The sequence below is a fragment of the Cryptomeria japonica genome, chromosome 10 (assembly GCF_030272615.1).
Source record: "Cryptomeria japonica chromosome 10, Sugi_1.0, whole genome shotgun sequence".
NCBI lineage: Eukaryota > Viridiplantae > Streptophyta > Pinopsida > Cupressales > Cupressaceae > Cryptomeria > Cryptomeria japonica.
Window position 1 is genome coordinate 870,988,851 of NC_081414.1, and position 19,418 is coordinate 871,008,268.

Genomic DNA, 19,418 nt, shown 5'->3' on the forward strand with positions numbered 1-19,418 from the left:
TACTCCATCCATTTCATGTGCCAGTGATTGAGTTTCTCATGTTGGTTCAAAAAAATTAAAGCATGGTTGTCAATGTAGACAATGAATTCCATCAGTAATAGATAATGCCTCCATTTCCTAAGAGATTGTACCAAGGCATACATCTCTAGATCATAGGTTGAATATTTCTATTTTTCTTCATTTAATTTCTCACTGAAAAAGGCCATAGGCCTACCCTCTTGACTCAAGACTCCTCCTATAGCTTTCTTAGATGCATCACATTCAATAATGAATACCTTACAAAAATCAGGAAGGACTAAGATGGGTTGTTCTACAATATTTGTTTTTAAATACTCAAAAGACTTGTTGGCTTCATTATTCCAAGCAAATTGACACTTTCTTCCACCCTTAATGGTATCTATCATAGGAGCACTAACCCTACTTTCTTATAAACTTCCTATAAAAACTTGATAAGCCATGGAAAATTTTTACCTCACTTGCAGATCTAGGTGTGGGCCAATTGAAGATTACCTCCACCTTTGATGGATACATTCTTAGATGACCTCTAGAAACAACAAATCCAAGAAACACCAATTCCCCTTGCAAGAAGACACACTTGTCCAAGTTGACCTTCAACTGGTCCTCATGCAACCTTTTCAATACCAAATCCAAGTGCATTAGATGTTCATTTTTATCCTTACTGAAAATCAATATATCATCCAAGTATACTACCACAAAATGATTGATAATGTATTTAATAACCTCATTCATTAACCTCATAAACATACTAGGGGTATTGGAAAGCCCAAATGACATTACCATCCATTCAAATAAACCTTCATTAGTTTTAAATGTTGTCTTCCATCAGTCTCCATTTCTGATCCTAATTTGGTGATAGCCACTTTTCAAGTCTATCTTGGAGTAGTACTTGGCCCCTCCTAGACAATCCATCAAATCTTCTATTCTAGGCATTGGGAACCTATATCTGATTGTTATCCTATTGATATCCCTAGAGTTAGTACACAACCTCCATGTCCCTTCTTTCTTAGGAGCTAACACTATCGGGACTGCACATGGGCTTATACTCTTTCTAATGAACCCTTTCTCAAGTAATTCTTGAATTTGTCTTGCACCTTCTACATTTTGTTCGAAGGTTAGTTTATAGGCTACCTTGTTAGGTAGGGTAGCACCTAGTATAAGGTCTATGCAATGACTAATTTCTCTTTGAGGTGGAAGAGTATCTATGGTACTGTTTGCAACAATTCCCTTGTACTTATCCAATAGGTCTTTAACCTCCTTAGGCCCTACTTTCCTTTTTGCCTCATGGCTCCTAGATTGCTTCTTATGTTCATCCCTAGGCTTGACAATTATGTAAAAACAAGGAGTATCCTTGCCCCTCAAATTCCTCATGAATTCTTTCTCATCTCCCAACATGACACTAGTCACAATGTGTTTGTCCTTATTGTCATCCAGAAGGGGGTCATGGTAAAATTCTCTACATTTTTAGTGATGGTGTAGACATTCTTTCTACCCTCATGCCTAGCATCTACATCATATTGCCAGGGCCTATTAAGTAACAAATGACAAGCATCCATTTCTACCTCATCACACAACACTCTATCCTTATATTCACCAATTGAAAAATCTACCCAAACTTGTTCACTAATCAACACTTGTTGTCCTTTATTCAACCAAGATACCTTATAGGGATAGGGATGAGGTATTCTTTGCAAGTTAATCTTAGTAACCATTTCAATAGAAGTGATGTTATCTATGGATATAGAATCTACAATGACCTTACAAACTTTACCTTGCACCTCGCAGGAGGTTTGAAAAGAGACTTCCTCTGAGGTGGTTCTTTGTTGATTGGCTCCTTCAAGAGAGTCCTTTTTATCATCAAGAGATCTCCTTGCTCTGAGTCTGTAGACTTTGAAGTTGATGTGTGGTAGGAGGTCATGCTCTGATTATCTTCCTCTTGACTCAAATGTGCTCTTCTTTCACCCCTTGACCGCCATTTCCTTGCTTCTCTAGACACCTAAAGGATTGATGTCCTACCTAGTTACAAGAGAAACACCTACCGGTGAAGATACTAGGTCCTCTTCCACAAAACATTCCTCTTCGATTTGCTTTTCTCCCTCAAAAATACCTTTGTTCCCTGATTCTCCCTCATGTTCTTGACTACTGGTTTCTCCATGGAGTTTAGGGTATGATCCTCTACCATTGAATCTGCCTTTACCTTTGAAATTTATACACCTTCCTCTATTATGGTGTTCTCCTTGCCTTTTTCTCTTCTCCTCAATCCTAAGTGCCATTTGATAACACTTATGCACTAATTCAGGATTAAACAAACTGAGTTAATCTTGAATGTTAAACTTAAGGCCATTCATGTACCTTTCTAGCTTTTGTGTCTCACTCTTTGGTATCTTTGCCTTGAGTGTCATTTTTTGGAACTCCTCAGTGTAGGCACTAACATCTAGATCTTTTTGCCTCAAATTTTGTAGTTTCTTATGTTGGATTATCTCATAATCCTTAGGGACAAACTGCTTCTTAACTTCTGACACCATCCTCTTCCCTGCTTCTTAACTTCTAACACCATCCTCTTCCATGAAGTGTTGGGTTTCTTACCTTCCACCATTCTTTCCCTTTATAAGACATTCCACCAACTAAGGGCTCGACCTTTCAATTTTGACTTAGCCACCTTTACTCTTTGGTTATCCTTCACCTCCTCATATTCAAAATAGTTTTATAAGGCCTCAATCTAGTCCATGCAATCCTCTGGATTCATCTTCCCTTGAAACATAGGCAATTCTTCCTTAGTGTCTCTTCCACCTAATTTATTAAAGGCTTCAATGAATTGGCTTTGATCTGCTAGTACAATTAGTTCCTCTCCTTGTTCTTCTTCTTCTTCTTCTGAGTTTGAGCCAACTTCCTTCCCAACCTGATCCTTCTTCAACTTTGCTAGTTCTGCTTCCATCCTTTTGTTCTTGGCTACTTGCTTCCTGACTATCCTATCCAATTCCAAATTGGTGACTCTAGAGGGTATCTCTTCTTTGCCTTGTCCCTCAGTTCTACCTCCCATGGTTCAAACTCTTCCCATGTTCTTCTAGTGCTCTGATACTACCTAATGCAGAGGTCAATAGTAGTAGGGTGATAAACCCACCCACACAACTCTGGTCTTCTTAAACTTGTTATTCTTATTTGAAACACCAGACAAGTATTGGTCATTTGAGGACTAGACAAGCCTAGAGGTATAGGTCTACTAGTATAGGTTTCACATTTTTACTGATACTAGTTTCATAGTTCTACCAGTATAGGTTTCAAAGACTTACCAGTGTAGGTTTCATAGGCTTACCAGTTTGTAGCCCTATTCCCCTATCTTTTGGGACTTCTATCAAAATAACACCAAACAACACTTTAACCAAATTAGGGTTTCAGACACCCTTTTGGAACCACTATCAGATTCAAAAATATTGGATTTCAACCCTATTCCTACACTCTTCAACACCTACTTGGTTATAGGCCTAATTGATTAGGTTAGACCGGTCTCTCAAAAGAGGTATGGATAATGGGATCACAGGAAGGTTCCAACTTTCTAGGAGGTTTACCCTATGTTCAAATACCTAGTTTGAGCACTTCAACTCATCATTTCATCATTGTTCATTCTTTACTCAAAGAAAATCATCTAATCTAATCTAAACCTTCAACTGGTTTAGACTAGGTCTTGGTGGAACTATACCAACCAACTCCTTTGACCTCGCCCCTCTAGAATATCAAAATACACATCCTTAACTAGCATTCTACCCATGTCCAATGGATCCCAATGAGTAGACTACAAGTTAGGGTCTTATTTACATTATAACCCTTGAAATGGAGGGTTTCAACCTACAAAAAATAAACATTTGTAACTTCCACTAGATTTTGCTTCGAGAGGTCAGACCTGGTACATTGGAAGGGTATTCCAAAGTTACTCCTAACTAGATCAAAACTTCATCAAGAAGTCTCACACTTTGTACGAATCGTATGAAAAAATCTCTTTATGGCAAAATCAAATTTGTCTTATTTACTTTCTCCACCAAACTTTACAAAACCTTCGACTCACCTTCCTATGATTGCCCACATATATATAAACCTCTTCCAACATCCATAACCAAATTTTGAATAGACTATTGGAGAAGTAGTTGTCATCCTACCGACAACTTTGAAAAGTTGCTTGACAACAAATGCAACATTTTACAATTTAGAACACCACTAGTTATTAGCTACCTAAACCTTATGGAAACACAACCAAGGTCATTATTTACTCCAACACCTAAGACAACATCCTAGACAAACTAAGTTTGACAAAATCCAAATTCCAAGCCTTCATGGCCTAATAGACCTATAGGTTTATATATTCACCTAAGAGATTATTGACCATACAAAATAGGCATTTAGTTATATCAAGGTTGATCATTGATCCAACTGACAATTACAACATAAATGAACCTATCGAGAACACCATGTGCTTGAAAATTAGCTATGTAATGAAATATCCTCTGCAACAACCATGACTGCATTTCAATACTAGTGACCATGAACTTCTCAGTTTCAACATTATTAATATCAATGGTGACAAGATTTGATTCAGACATTAATTTAAGAAGGCCTAATCCTCTTACCAGTTTTGTGATCTTGATCTCGAGATCAAACTCTTGTATCCTATTTATCCACCTGCACCTCTTACCAGTAACCTTAGACTGAGATAGAATGCCCTTGATAGTAGCATGTGGGACATAAGCAGTTTTTCTTGCATTTACAACATAAGGCCTAAATCCTTTAATAGCCTTCACTAAAGCATATGCCATTTTTTCCATAATCTCATACTTTAATTCAGCAGCCTAGAAGGATTTACTATAGAAAGCAATTGGATGTTCATACCCTTCATCATCCTTTTGGAGCAAAATTGCTTCTACTATATGGTAAGAAGCAAAATAGATTAGTGAGAATGGCTTACTATAATAAGGGGATTTCAACACCGGGGCTTCCTAAATAGCCTTTTTTAATCTTTCCAAAATCCTGCACTGCTTCCTCATCCCAAGAGAACTTAGAATATTTTTTAGTATCTTAACAATAGGCTTAACAATCTCAACAAAGTTATCTATAAATCTCCTAACAAAATTCACCTTACCCAGAAAGGATTGAATTCCTTTAACACTCTTTGGTTGAGGCACATTATTAATAGCCTCAATTCTTTTAGGGTCAATCCTAACTCCTTCCTTGGAAACAATATGTCCTAACAATTTTCCTTCAGTTACAGAAAAGTGGCATTTTTTTGGATTTAAAAATACACAAAACTCCAAGGCCTTACAAAATATTTTTTCCAAGTGACCACAGTGGTCATCTGCCTTCTTTGAGAAACATGTCAGATCATCTTGGTAGACAACCATTATAATGTTAATAAATTCTTTGAAGGCTACATCCATAGCCCTCTGAAAAGTTGCTCCAACATTTTTAGACTGAATGACATCTTTACATAAACATAAGTTCCCTATGGTGTAGTAAAAGTAGTCTTGAACTGCTCAGACTCTTTTACTAATACCTGATTATAACCAGAGAATCCATCCATCATTGATAGTAAGTCACAACCAATTACCCTTTGTATCATAGCTTCCATGTTTGGAGGAGAGTAATTATCCTTAAGAGAAGCAACATTCAAATTCCTATAAATCTACACAAAGCCTTATGTCCTGATTCTTCTTTCTAACAAGAACTAAATTTTATACCCATGAAGAATTCCTTATGGGCTTTATAATCCCCCCTTCTATCAACTTAGTCAATTCTTGCTGCATTTTGGGTTCTAAGAGCGGGTTAATGGGTCTTTTCTTTTGTCTAAAAGTCTTAGCATAAGGATGCATAGGTATTTCATGTTGGAATAAATCTAGTCTATAGGCCTTCAAGTCCTTGTAGGACCAAGCAAAAACATGTTTATACTTCCCTAGCAAATTAATGAGGTTAGTCTTCATATGGGGAGACAAGTATTTCTTGATATACACCAACTTAGGGGATGGCTTTGTCCCTAAGTTTACCTCTTCCAATTCTTCCAATTTAGTAGATGACTTTAGGTGGAAATGACCATCACTATAACTAAACATACCCCCTAATTCCACTAATCCTCTGGGTATCTCATTGGTTTCTAATCGGACCATGTCATTTCCAAAAACTATTTATTTGCCATCTACTACTTCTACTAATGCATTACAATCAATTTTCTAACCTTCATACTTCTTGATGCATTGTACAAATTGAAGTATATTGTCATCATTTTCAAACACCCACCAGTTATACACATTATCTAGGATAGTTCTAGCTTTAACCTCAACTATTGATACTCTAGTCAATGTTACATCATCATTTTTTTAGTGCAACATTAGCTAAGAAGTCTGGCATAATTATTTTTGATCTCTCAATCCAATCAATTGAAAATGCATTAAAGTATTAAATCACATCCCAAATGGCATGCTTATACCTTTTTAACCGGTCATTCTTAGATGCATACCTTGATCTTGTCTGAGATACTACTAGTTCTGAATCTCCAAAAACTTTCAATAATTGAATTCCATGTTTCTTAGCAATTTCTAACCCCAATAAGAAAGCCTCATACTCAGTTGTATTATTTGTAAAACTAAAAAGACAATAGAAAAGAGTATTTGAAAGTAATACTTGATGGAGAAACAAAAAGTACCCCTGCTCCAGATCCTTCTTTGGAACAATCTCCATCAAAGTACATATGCCACAAGCCCCCCTGTTGAGATTCCAATTCATTAACAATGGGGTATGTGTTCTTTAACTGAGGCTGAATTAGTTCCACTCTAAAATTGTCAAAGTCCACATCAATCATGCAATTAACCATGTTAGGATCTACTTTCTCAATGACCCTTGGGTTATGTGGTTCTCTATATAGATTAACCAGATTTCTATTTACTAGGATAATTGCATATAAAAGGTATAATTGGACATTTTCCCCAACTACTATAGCCCATTGTCTAGACAAAATAATTCCATAATGAGGCCTAGTATTAGTTACTATGACATCCATCTTGTAAGTAGCTTTAGGGAATGCTACTTTTTTAACCTCTACATCTTTCATTGTACCTACAACAAGTACCTCTCTGTTGTCCATGGCATAGCATTTCCCATATAAAGTAATTACTGACAATCCCAATTCCTCATGATGCCATATGGCATCACATTTGTAGCAGCCCCAGAATCTATCATACATTTTCTTTATTAGCCTATTATTGGCTAATAAGGTTACATAAAAAGGATCAATTTGGGAAGGTTCTTGAATAATTGTGGTTCCCACATAAATTTTTAGGATTTTTTGTTCTTGATCCGTTTTATCCTTTTTGGTACTTTTAGGTAAAGAAGCACTACTATTTGATATACTAGAAAGTAGAGAAAATGCAGCTTCTCTATGCTCTTTCATTTTCAACAATTCCATTAGTGGCACTGTAACTTTCATTAGGGTTAAAGCTTGAGTCATATCAAATGTAGAACTAATGTTTGACTTAGTATGGGCTTTAACCTTTTTTTCTTTTTGCTGACTTGTTTTCTTATCAACAGCGGTCTCAAATGAATTGTCAGTCACACTATTTTATTCAGGTTTCCCCAAAGCGTTGGACTGATCCCTTTTAGCATGACCATCTTGGGAAAGAGTATTTCTATTAGCCATCCTTTTGTGAGACACTTGTTTCATAAATATAGAACCAGGCTCACCCTGATCTACATCCTTCTTGCTACATCTTATATTGTAACTATGTTTGGCCTTAGCTATGGTGGCTTTGGTGAGCTTATTGAATTCTTCCTCATTAGGCCTTCTGAGATGAACTTCTTCATCCTCAATTGTTACCACATTCAAGGTGGGATGCCAATTAATTGTCAACTTCCTATGGCGATTTACATTGCTTCTTAATGCATCATACTCGCTTCATCTTGTGAAGACTCATCATCACTTTCAACAATGGTTTCAAACATATTAGTTGTAGGTTTATCCTCACTCTGATATCTCAGTTCACCCTCACTCCTCATAGATTCATTTAAATGTTGAGATACAACACACTGGTAAGGGGTGTGTGGTCCTGTTGGGACCGATAAAATCTTGAGGGTTTAAGGTTTTTGCTTTTTCATGAAAACATTTTGAAAATTAAACCTTTGTAGCACACTGAACCCTTGAAACTTGTTCGTTCAAGGTTCAAGGTTCAATCATTTCTCTTGCATGCGTCATGACTTTGTAATTTTTTTTAATAAGCAAGTGAAAATGAGTTATGTTTGTTTTAAACTATTTGCAAATTGGTTCAAGGTTCATGGTTCAGAATGTCCCTTTCTTTTGTTAAAGGTATTTGCTCATTACCTTTTTTCACTTAAGCAAAAGGGTCAATGCGTCATCAAGAGGGGACCCCTTTTAAGTCTAGGGATGGGCAGGTTTTGATAAATTTTAATTTTTCCCAAGTCTTATGACTTTTCCTATGTATCTATCAGGCTTCCTAAAGGTTGAGTAGGTTCTTGTTGATCTCATGGCTATCGCTATATTGCAACCCAAAAGTGCTCGATGGTTATTCACCGTGACATGGCAAATAAGTGGTGGGACCAATGAGAAAGGTGCGGAGCATAGAAAGTCCAAGAAGATTGGAAGTGAGGTTTTTCAGACTATCCCGATGACCTGATGGAAAGGGCTAAGGTGGACCTTTTATCCCACATTGGCCACGGGGATGAGTGTTTTTGTATTTAAAGGCAAAGCCCCACACATATTAAGTGTCAAAGCTTAGGTGCTTTTGGCAAGGTGGAAGCTCAACCCAGTGGGCCCCTCGCATGCACGTCCATCTCATAGCAGCCTAATTTTGTAGTAAAAGGGCAAGTTAAATAGTGATCAAGTTGAATGCAGATCCATGGCCATTGCTATTCCACCATGAAAAGGTGATCGACTATTAATGGTCATGACTTGGTGACTGATGAGGTGGTAGACAAGTGGTAGATACATGGTAACACTATGGCATAGGATGTAGCCACTCAGAGGGGCTAAGGGTAAAGCAGATCAAGAAAGATCAATGGTGATCAAGATGGATCGAAGGGCTATCGCTATGTCACGATGTAAAAATGCTTGGCAAATATCGCCTATGACTTGGTGACAAACCACTAGTGGTGAACCATGGCCGGGAGTTAATGCAAGCGGTTAAGGCAGGCGGTTCATTCCAATGGTTAGTGGAGGTCATGCTAAGGTGTCAGAGTGGAGAGCCTAGAATGAATACCCTTGCGACAAGTGGTGCCCAGTTGTGAACTCTAGATCCAATCAAAGGGTGCCATGTGGTAGATAGGTAGCATATCATCAAGGTGTATATCAAATAGACCATGGCTTTGATGGATCATTGAAGGGACTCATCGAAGGCATCAACTTCATCGACATGAAAGGTTTTGATGAATCTAGGGTTTTGATAGAATATAAAAATGACTAGCTGAAGAGGAGGTTTAGCCGTAAGAGTGGTGGGTCTAGCAGTGCTAAGGTGGCAAATGAGGTTGTGCTCAAGTGGATCCATTGGCTAGTGAAAGAATGACATGTAGCACAGATGGATGAAGAGGTAAAGACCGAGTAGGTTTGTGCCAATCTAATAGTTGTCGCTATACGGCTATGCAAATATGCCCAATGGTTATACCCTATGACATGGTGATTGATGATGTGGTAGTTACAATGGTTGTTTAGGTGGGTTCAAAGAAAACCAGGAAGTGAAACATGGCAGGCCCGTTAGAGGAGAAATCATCCCAGGTGAATTAACTATTGGGCATGTCAAGAGGGATCTGATAGTTGGATGGATGATCTGATGGGGGTTGCCATGTCATGATAGAAAGATGCTTGATGGCTAAGAGGTGTGACTTGATGACTAAGTGGTGGGACCCATAGGAAGAACAGTCAAGAGGAAGTAAAGAACAAGCAAGTTCAAAGAGGATCTATGATTGTCACCATACCACAAGATGGAGGTTCTCAAATGTTAATGGCCCCAACTTGGTGACTGATGAAGTGGCAAGATAGGTGGAGTCCATAGGGACTCATGAGAAAAACAGGAGGTGACATGTGGCTGAGATTTGCGAGGGTTAATTTTTGCGTAGATATGGATTTTTCAAATATCAGTGGATGGCTCTCGATCTAAGGAATCTGATTTTGTAGTCAAGTGCAACTCATGGCAAGTATTTCTAGGATAGTGACCTCAAGATCTTAGGGTTTATTCTTCAGTAAAAAAGATTGAATTTTCTACAGGCCAAGTGCAGTAGCGGTTAAGTTTTTAATAGCTAGAGACCAATTGGTGGGGCCTATTTCTAAGTGGATTACTCAAGGAAGTTAAAAGGTGTGTTAGTTTCCCATGATCAGATGGTTGTTGCTATACCATGATGGAAACTCATCTGAAATTTAAAGGCCATGACTTGGTGACTAAAGGGAAAGTTCTCAGAGAGAAGGCCTCCTGATCCCTTGGTGCCAAAGAATTTTAAATATTCAAAAGAAATATTGGCAAAGCTATGCAAGTTGCATCTGACATTGCTTCAAGATGAAAATGAGTTGGTGAGAGGTATCTAGGAGATCTACAGGGAGATATGGGAAGAACATAATGGTGCGTCACTCTATGTTTTCTTAGATAAGAACTCATCAATTCTCTAGAATAAGATAATACATCGGTATTATGAAGCTGCCAGTTGTTGTTACCAATTTTGGGTAATAGGGGCCTGCCCTTTCAGCCATTTTCCAAATGAATGGCTGGTGAATTAATGAATCACGCATCCCAAAAAGAATGTTAGATTTATCCCTCAACTACAGTGGCACATAAATATAATTTTTGAAATAAATGACTATTAGGGTAAGATTTTTCTTCTAAGTAGTCCAAAGCTTGTTCCATCCTAATTTCTATTAAAGGATACCAAGGCTACCTAGAAAAGGGACACATTTTTTTGTAGCTAAACATTGGCAAAATTAATACAGGCCTTTATCTTAGCAATTTCCTAGTCAAATGTGAAGTACTTGTAACCTTCTGACAAAGGAATGAAATGTACAGTCTAGAGAATTTAAATTCAAATTTGTATTGGTGTTCATCCCGTTTAAGTAATCAAGGATTGCTTATCGGAATGATTTGCTAGGCATCTAATGAAGTTGTTTTGAGTCTTTCTCTTAAGGAGAAAAATATAAATATACTTCAAACCAAGTCATTGATATCAGTATTTTTAATGTGGATTTGATGATGAAATCAAATGCAAACTAGGAGTCTACATATGTTAGGCATATTCAAAGTTGATAGATTAGGAACTTGTGATTTGTGTACTAGTTTCTCTTGTCAGGTTGCAGTCTGTTGTAGATGACTCTATTGCCTAGATAAGGGATTGATTTATCTACTATTTTTTTGTTGCATTTTGTGATCCTTTTTAAGAAATTCAAATCAATTTTCCATTTAGGTTAGTTGTACTGGTCTGTAAGGAAAGTTTACAGGAATTTATACTAGTTTTCTGGAAACCATTTACTATTTTTGTGAGAAAATATTCTTTAAAAGGGTTCACCTGCCCAAGCTTTCATAAGATTAAAGTGTAGGAGGTTTCCTAATTCTGGAACCTCATATTGTTGTCTTTATTTCAAACTTTTGTTGTTGTCTTCCATTGCAGGATAAAGGCAGTAACTTTCACTTTTAAAGAGAAGAAATATAAGTTTTCAAAATGGAGAACAACAGGTCCATCACATGTTGTACACCATGGAGTGTTCTCCATATTATGCACATTTCCACCCTTTAAAGGATCAAGAGTATCATGATTCTATGTACTTCTTGGATTTTATTGCAAGGGGTTACCATCCTTCTGGGTAGTGTTATATGGCATGCCATGTAATCTAGAAGGCCTATCTTGCCAATTATAATGAGGTTTATCATTCTTACTCACCTTGGCAGTAAGGTCTTTCACAACAATCATTAATTTCTCAATCTTATCCTCTTCTTTAGAGGTTTTATTTAGTTGCAGCTTTTTCTCTTGCCACAATCTACTATCAGTTCTCCTTCCCACTTTGCCTGATGCTTTTCTGTTACTTTCCACATTTAAGTCAATTCTAAAGGTATTTGTTAAAATATGTGGGTTTTTTATCTCTGAGGATATAAACCATTTTTGGGTCAAAGGAATTATAATAAGTCTATGCATTGCCTTTTGGAACCTTGCATTAATATCTGTGACAACCTCATTATCAGACTTCCTGATGTTGTTAAATTCATTGAGCATGGAGCTCACATTTGTCTTGTCTCCATATTGTTCTTGAAAGCAATTTTTGAACTCTTCCCAAGAACTAATGCTATTTATAGGTAACATTCTATACCAAGCCCTAGTATCATCCACTAAACACTACACAAAAAATTTTGTAATCACATCCTCATTGGCAATCTCATAGTCATCAATCATGTCACCGAAAGACTTCAGGTGTTCCTCTGCATGTGGCATTATTTCCAGTAAATTTTTGGAGTTTCTCCCGCATTTCAATAGGAACATGGTTTGGGTAACCTAGGATTCCATCAAAGAAAAGTTTTCTATACAATTCCACATTGATGGGCTCTCTTTGGAATTGGTTACCAGCAGAATTATTACCAATGTTCATTCTCAAACTAGGACCACCAGTTCAAGGGACTTGATTATTTTGGTTAAAGGGTTGCACAAGGTACATTTAACTTGTTGGAGCAGTATTAAAAGAAAAGGTAGGGTTATGTTGGTTAACATGAGCATATTGGTTTAGAGGTGGAACAGTATTTACAGGCATAGTTGGTTGATTTTTCATTGTAGAGTGTGAAATATGTTGAGGTATAGGTTTACTCTAATTTGTCGAAGGAAAAGTTATAGGAGGAGCATTCAAGTACTCAATTTTTCTTCTAACTTCAGCATTAATTGGTACTAATTCATCCTTTTCCAACTCCATCTATAGATTCTCTTTCTCTTTCCTCATTCTCTCTATTTCTACCTCATGTAAAGACATTCCATGATGTACTGTTTCATTTCCTGATACTATGTCTATAGTTTTGGAACCAGACCCAGTGTTTATAACCTTTTGTTTTCCTTTATCAATGATAATTTTAGTGGGTTGTGGATCACTTTGAACCTCCCTACTAGTTCATACAAGAACTTTAGGTGCAAGACTAAATTTAGTAGTCAAATTGTCTCTGATAACAAGGCCCTCTTTTTTACTTTTAGGTTCTTCTTGGGTGAATAACTCAAGATCTGCAATCTATCTCAACAACCTATCTCTCTCAATAAGTCTTGCTTTAGTTTCATTTTCCTTATCCATCTCCTTTTGTTTTCTTAAGGAAATTAATTGATGGACCATTTTGTTAAGAACCTCATTAGGGTCTGGGAAGGTTTCCTCTGAATCTGATATGTTGACATGGTCAATATCAATAATATTCACATTCCCATCTATAGTCCAGGGCAAAGAATCCACCCTAACATTAGAGCTATTCCTATCCCTCCCAAAAATGCCACTGTGAGACAATCTTTGATGAAGAGTCTAAATATCCTCATTATTACCAGCTAGACCAGTATGAAACCCTTGATGTCTTATTCGGATTCAGAGGATGATGTATTAGAATTTTCATATATCGGTCATCCAGAAGACTTACCTGTATCACTTCTTTTCTGTCTCCATGTAGCATTAACCGGTTCATGCATAACCATTCCCTTCTAGCCTTTTCAAACTGGTTCCAGTAATCCTTCTTGCAACTTCTCCCGAGGATTAAATTCTTCATGTAGGACCTCATGTTTCTCCCTCTCTACATTTTATGCACTTGCTTAAAATGACTTGTGATTTGTTCAAGAGAACTGGCTGTTTTATATTATCACAGTCACCACTCAGTTGGGAATTTAGAATATTATTGAACTCAACATATCACTCATAGGAGACAATAGAACAACAATGCTATCTTCATAGAGAAAATTGAAAAAAAGATAGGGATAGAGCAACCTATTACAAGGACACAGGTAAACGTAGATTTGGAAAATTTTGACCAATACAAGAATTGATCTGTAGCATATACTTATACTATGACTCTCCCCAATAGAGTCACCATTTCTTATTGGTCTCAATTTCTGATTACTTTGTTTTCTCTATAAGATCTTAAGCCTCTACTCACATAAGCAGCGAACAACAAGAATAGAAACACAAGACAATAATTAATGAGGTTTCCAGAGAAACCTCCTACACTTCAAACTCAATAGAGCTCAGCCAGGTATACCCCTTTGTGATTGCTTTATCACAATTTTAAATGGTTACTTACAGAAAACCAATGCAAATTTCTACAAACTTCACCCCTTTAAATGCAACCAAACATAAATGAAAGATTCATTTCCATAGTAACAGATCACCAAGAATATCAAAAAATTTGACAAGACATACCAGTGCCTTATTTGGGCCTCAACGTCATTTAAAATCAAACAATTACTAAATCTATATATGCCTCACATATATAAACTCTCAACCTATGCTAGACCCAATCATCAAATTTGTGTGTAGTTACTGATTATCAATGAAAAGGAGTTAAATATATTTAATTTCCCTCCTTCAAGGAAAAACCTAAAACATTCTCATAATTTGCCTTACAAATCATTTAACTAAACAATCCTAGATCATTTAATCAAAATGATAACCAGCATACAAACACAATGACAACATAGATCCGAGCTCAAAATGTTTTGATTGTATATTAATATTCTTTCATCAAAATTTTACAAAGACACAAAATCCTCTAAAAAACCAAACAAAATCTTGTATACATTTTGCCAGAGCTTTTATCCAAAATTCTTGTGATCCCCCTTTTCTAAGTAGTCATGGTATCCATTTATAGAGAAATGGAAGCGACAAGCTTCAAAATTTACTAGAAAATATTTCTGTGCTAACCATAACCAATTAGTTAACCATCTAGAGAAAGGCCAATAGACTTCTCAATATTTACGGATCAAGTGCCAAGTGTCTTCAATTCTTCAAAATTCTAATTAGCCAAAAAATATTTTGTTATAAGAACTAACCTCTTCAAGTCACCTAAAGATTGCTACATATTGGAGCGTCAGTAGAATCTCCCTATGCCTCTATCTCTTTCATCATATATTTACTTTCCTATTCCTTGAATGTATCATCATCAAGCCAAAAGAAACTAACAATCTTCTTCTTCAGCTTATTTAAACTTTTCCATGTCCCCTTTAACTATTTAACTTCCTTTCCCATAAAACAAAAGTGTGACTTTATTTTTTCAATCTCTTCAATGGTTTGAATGAATAAAGAATTATCATCTATATTTATGATGTTATTTATTTTTTGAGACAACTTATGGCCTAACTCACCAAGCCACAGTTCTTTATCTTTCAATTTATTAGCACTTACAAAACCTCTAGGAAACAATTCAAATTTTTGATCTACATATTCTTTTCGATATAAGTTTGCCTTTCTTTCCACATTGACTCTTTTAGCTACAAACCTAGACAAACCTTTTACTAATTCATAAGTCGTTTTGATAGTGGTATCAACACCTGCTTCCTCCTGGGATAAATATATAAGCTCTAAATCAACCTCCCTGGCAATCCATTTATCCAAAATCGGCTCCAAAATAGCCTTCTTTCAAAGAATTCAAAAAATTCAAAATTCTTTTCATATAAATATAAACAATTGTTGCTCCAATAGTATCAGCAAACTTCAAAATGGTACCCTTGATCTTCTCCTCATATTTGTTTGCAAATATTTCCCAAGCCTGCTTCAATCTCTCCATCTCATCTTGAATGTTTTCAGCTGATTGAAAACTAGGAGTCATAGGAGAAGGCATAAATTCAATAATTGGACTAGAAGGAGGGGGCCTATCAAAGGAAGAGACAATCATCTATTTGGAAGACTCACCCTTTTGACGTTGTCCTTCCAATTTATTTTTCAACTCCACAATGGTGCCATCCTTACGAGCTATCTCAAGCTTTTCTTTGTTATAAGCCTTTAGGACTACCTCTAATTTCACCTAGAGATTAGCTTTCTCCTTGGCCTCTTTTTCAGCCACTGCCATACCAAATTTAGTAGACTCTAAGGTTGTGTCGGTAGCCTCTACTACCCCTATATCCCTAACTCTCTTTACAATCATACCTTCTGAGTAATTAGATTCTAAGGACTCTTTCCTTCTCTTGTTTTCTTCCCTCTTTAGTGGCCATATAACAAGGGCCGCATGATCATTACTATAATTTATTCCTTCTAGAGGCTTGGTTTCCTTTCTTACTCCATCAAAAACTAAGGCATCAACTATGTCCCACTCTGGGAGAATCAAAACTCCAGTATCTATGATCAATTTTCTCCCTTTCTCAGGGGTAATTGCTTCAAATTCTTTCAGCATTTCTTGCTTTATTTCTGCTTCAACAATATATATATCTTTATCGGGTTGCTCAACTTTCCCCTTTTCACATCTTTCTTTAAACTGCTCAATATGTTTTCTCCAAACAAATTGCAAAAATGCTCCTATTTTAACAAAACTATTATCAGTCAAAAATTCATCACTGGCCTACTTAATGACTGGATCCAGTTCTCTGCTTGCAAATTCTTCAACAGTCAGGTCTATTTTGGCACCTACTAGCTCTTTTGGCATCCCTTCTTGTAATTCTCCATATGTGCATGCAATCTCTCGAAGGCTGCCTAACTGTAACAATTGCTCAGCTACTATCTACTCATCACCTATGAATAATGGGGATTGAGAAGGAGAATACAAAGACTCACTTGATTGTGCTTCCTTTTCCAACCTCTACCTTTTTGGGGAGGCTTGTGACTCAGAAGCATCCTCCATTGGCCTTTTTCCTTTTGAAGTGGAAGGCTCATCTTTCCATGGCATGACTACATTATACCCCAACCTCTTTTACATCACATATTCACTAGGGGGAACAACCTTAGTAAAAATAGTCTTAGCTAAAACAAGCTTATCTTTCTCAAGATCTTCTTTCATCACAACATCCTTCTTCTCATGTAGGGTCTACATTGCATCTTCAAAATAGTCTACCAAAAACTTAATCTTTTCTTCGAAAGGGTGAAAACTATTCAAAGGATCATAATTTTTGTCAAAATGTTGAACAAAATCAAGGGTCTTCTTGAATACCAACCATTTTTCCTTTCTTACTTCCTTCTCATCCAAATTGAATTTGTTTCTTATAAGATCTTCAAGAAAGTGAAATTGATGAATTCTGCCCCCACACTTGACATTCTTCCTAAACATATTGTTGAAGAAGTCCTCTAGATCAACAAACCTAGTGATTGCCTTTGACAACCTGTATGGCTAAAGGAAGCTTTCAAAATGTAACCAACCACCTTTGGTGACTACAAACTGATGTGCCAAAGTGACTATTTGGAAAATTGTCCCTCTTCCTTTGTTTGTTAGCTCTGCTTCTTATAGGCCTCCAATCTGCCTCAAAATCTCAGCAATGTCGATCTTCAAAGGGACCTAATAGGGGAGTAGATATGGGGTTCCCCTGAAACCACATACTCTGAAAACAATGGAAATGAGATATAAGATTATGTCACCCCAATTTTGCACAATCTTAATATTCTTAGCAAACTCCTTTGGCCTAATGAATTCAAGGAGAGCCTTTGGGATCCTACGGTTCTCTTGACATAGAAGGATTTTGAGCTTCGATGCAAAGCATCTGTCAAATTTCAAGTAACTTGCATCCTCTATATCCCAGGACAAATTTGTACTCCATAACTAAACATGCATGTCTTCACTATCCTTTTCCCTTAGTAGGTCCATGTCCTTTGCAAAATATCCAGTCCCTTTAAAGAAGAACATGTGCATCAACAGGGAGTACCAGCTGAAAGGTCTATCCACCTTAGAATTATTTATCCCGATTAGACCTTGTTAGTCCACTCTTGTTTTTTTTTGTCTTTTCACGTTCTTTAATTTTTCCCCTTTGCAATTATTTTCTTGAATTGAACATCTCACTTGAACCGTTTCAAGGTTCAAGGTTCAAGTTCAATTGTGGTATGTGACATAGCAGATTTGTTTTAAAAAAGGTGTTAAATGTATTGGTGGTTGTGGTTCATTGAACTTGAACTGTGAACCGTTAGAGTGGTTCAAGGTTCAAGGTTCAACATGTTAAAGCAAGTCGCACGTAAGTCATGTTTTATAATAGGTAAGATTCATGTTCACGTGTTTGGTAGTAATGCTATTCTGAACTTGAACCTTTGAACTTCTTTTCAAAGGGTTCAAGGTTCAAGGTTCAAACTTTGAGGATTGATGACTTTGGAGATAAAGTGAACAAGTGTCAGCATATAGGGAATGTTCTAGATTTAAAGATGAACCTCAAGAAAATGAATTTTTATGTGAATCCATACTAGGGAATAATCATTCCAAATAATCATTTCAAGTAAAGGATGTGGAGGAGAAAAGATTTGTTATTAATAAACTGTCAGAACTTGATCTTTTCGGCATGATTTGGCATGGATGAGAATACAGTTTTCAAATCATAATGGATCATGTGACCGATATTTAAGGCCAGTCCCTAAGATTTGTTTTATTTAAAACAAGTTACTTTCCTTTGGCATTTGCCCAATTTGGTAAGTAAAAGGTTAATGCAGGCAACATTTCTTGCTCAAGACTCTATGAATTCTTAGTTCTACATGAAAGGTGAGTGAAAGTTCTTCCTCTTTTCTTGTTGGTTTTCATGAACTGAAAGTGTTATTTGATACTTCAGTTGGTTTAGTTAATACTTCCTACTCTACATTTTCTAATTGTAAAGCTAAAATGAGACCGAAAGTACCCCAAGTAGACCAGAAGTCTTGGCTAGTTAGGTCCCTGCCTAACATAGGAGATACTTTTCTGTCGTTAGTAGATTTAAATGAATTCCATGAAAGAATGAAAAATTCTTCTAGTTCCCCTTTGATGCAAAAAATTTCAGGTAGTGGGTTGATAGAAGCTTCTGCATTTCCTCCCGCTGTGTCATGTCCAAAATTAGTTTTGGAATGTATGAGCAGATATGATCCTATAGAGAGGTGTGTAAGAGATGTAGAGGGTAAGGTTTTTCTTGAAATTAATTATGAGGTTGTTTTGGCCATAATGAAAATACCAGAGAGAGAGCAATATGAGGACTGGATGGTATCCAAGTCACAAGGGCTTTTCTCTGAAAAGAAGTCATGTTCTAGGAGTTTCATTGCAAGAAATTGGTTATTAAAATTTCAAAAGGGGGGTTCAAGACTGCCTAGCTCATTAACCTGAGAGAATCTGATTCCGGAAGAAAGGGACATAGTCATTTTATTACATAGAATTCATGGATATCAGATAGCATTTTATTGGGAGGATTGGATGTATTTCTTTATTTAGGTAATTTTTGGTGACAAGAGATACATAGATTGGGGAAGAGTTAATTGTAGAAAGAATGCATGAGGGTCTAGGTTGTTTTGG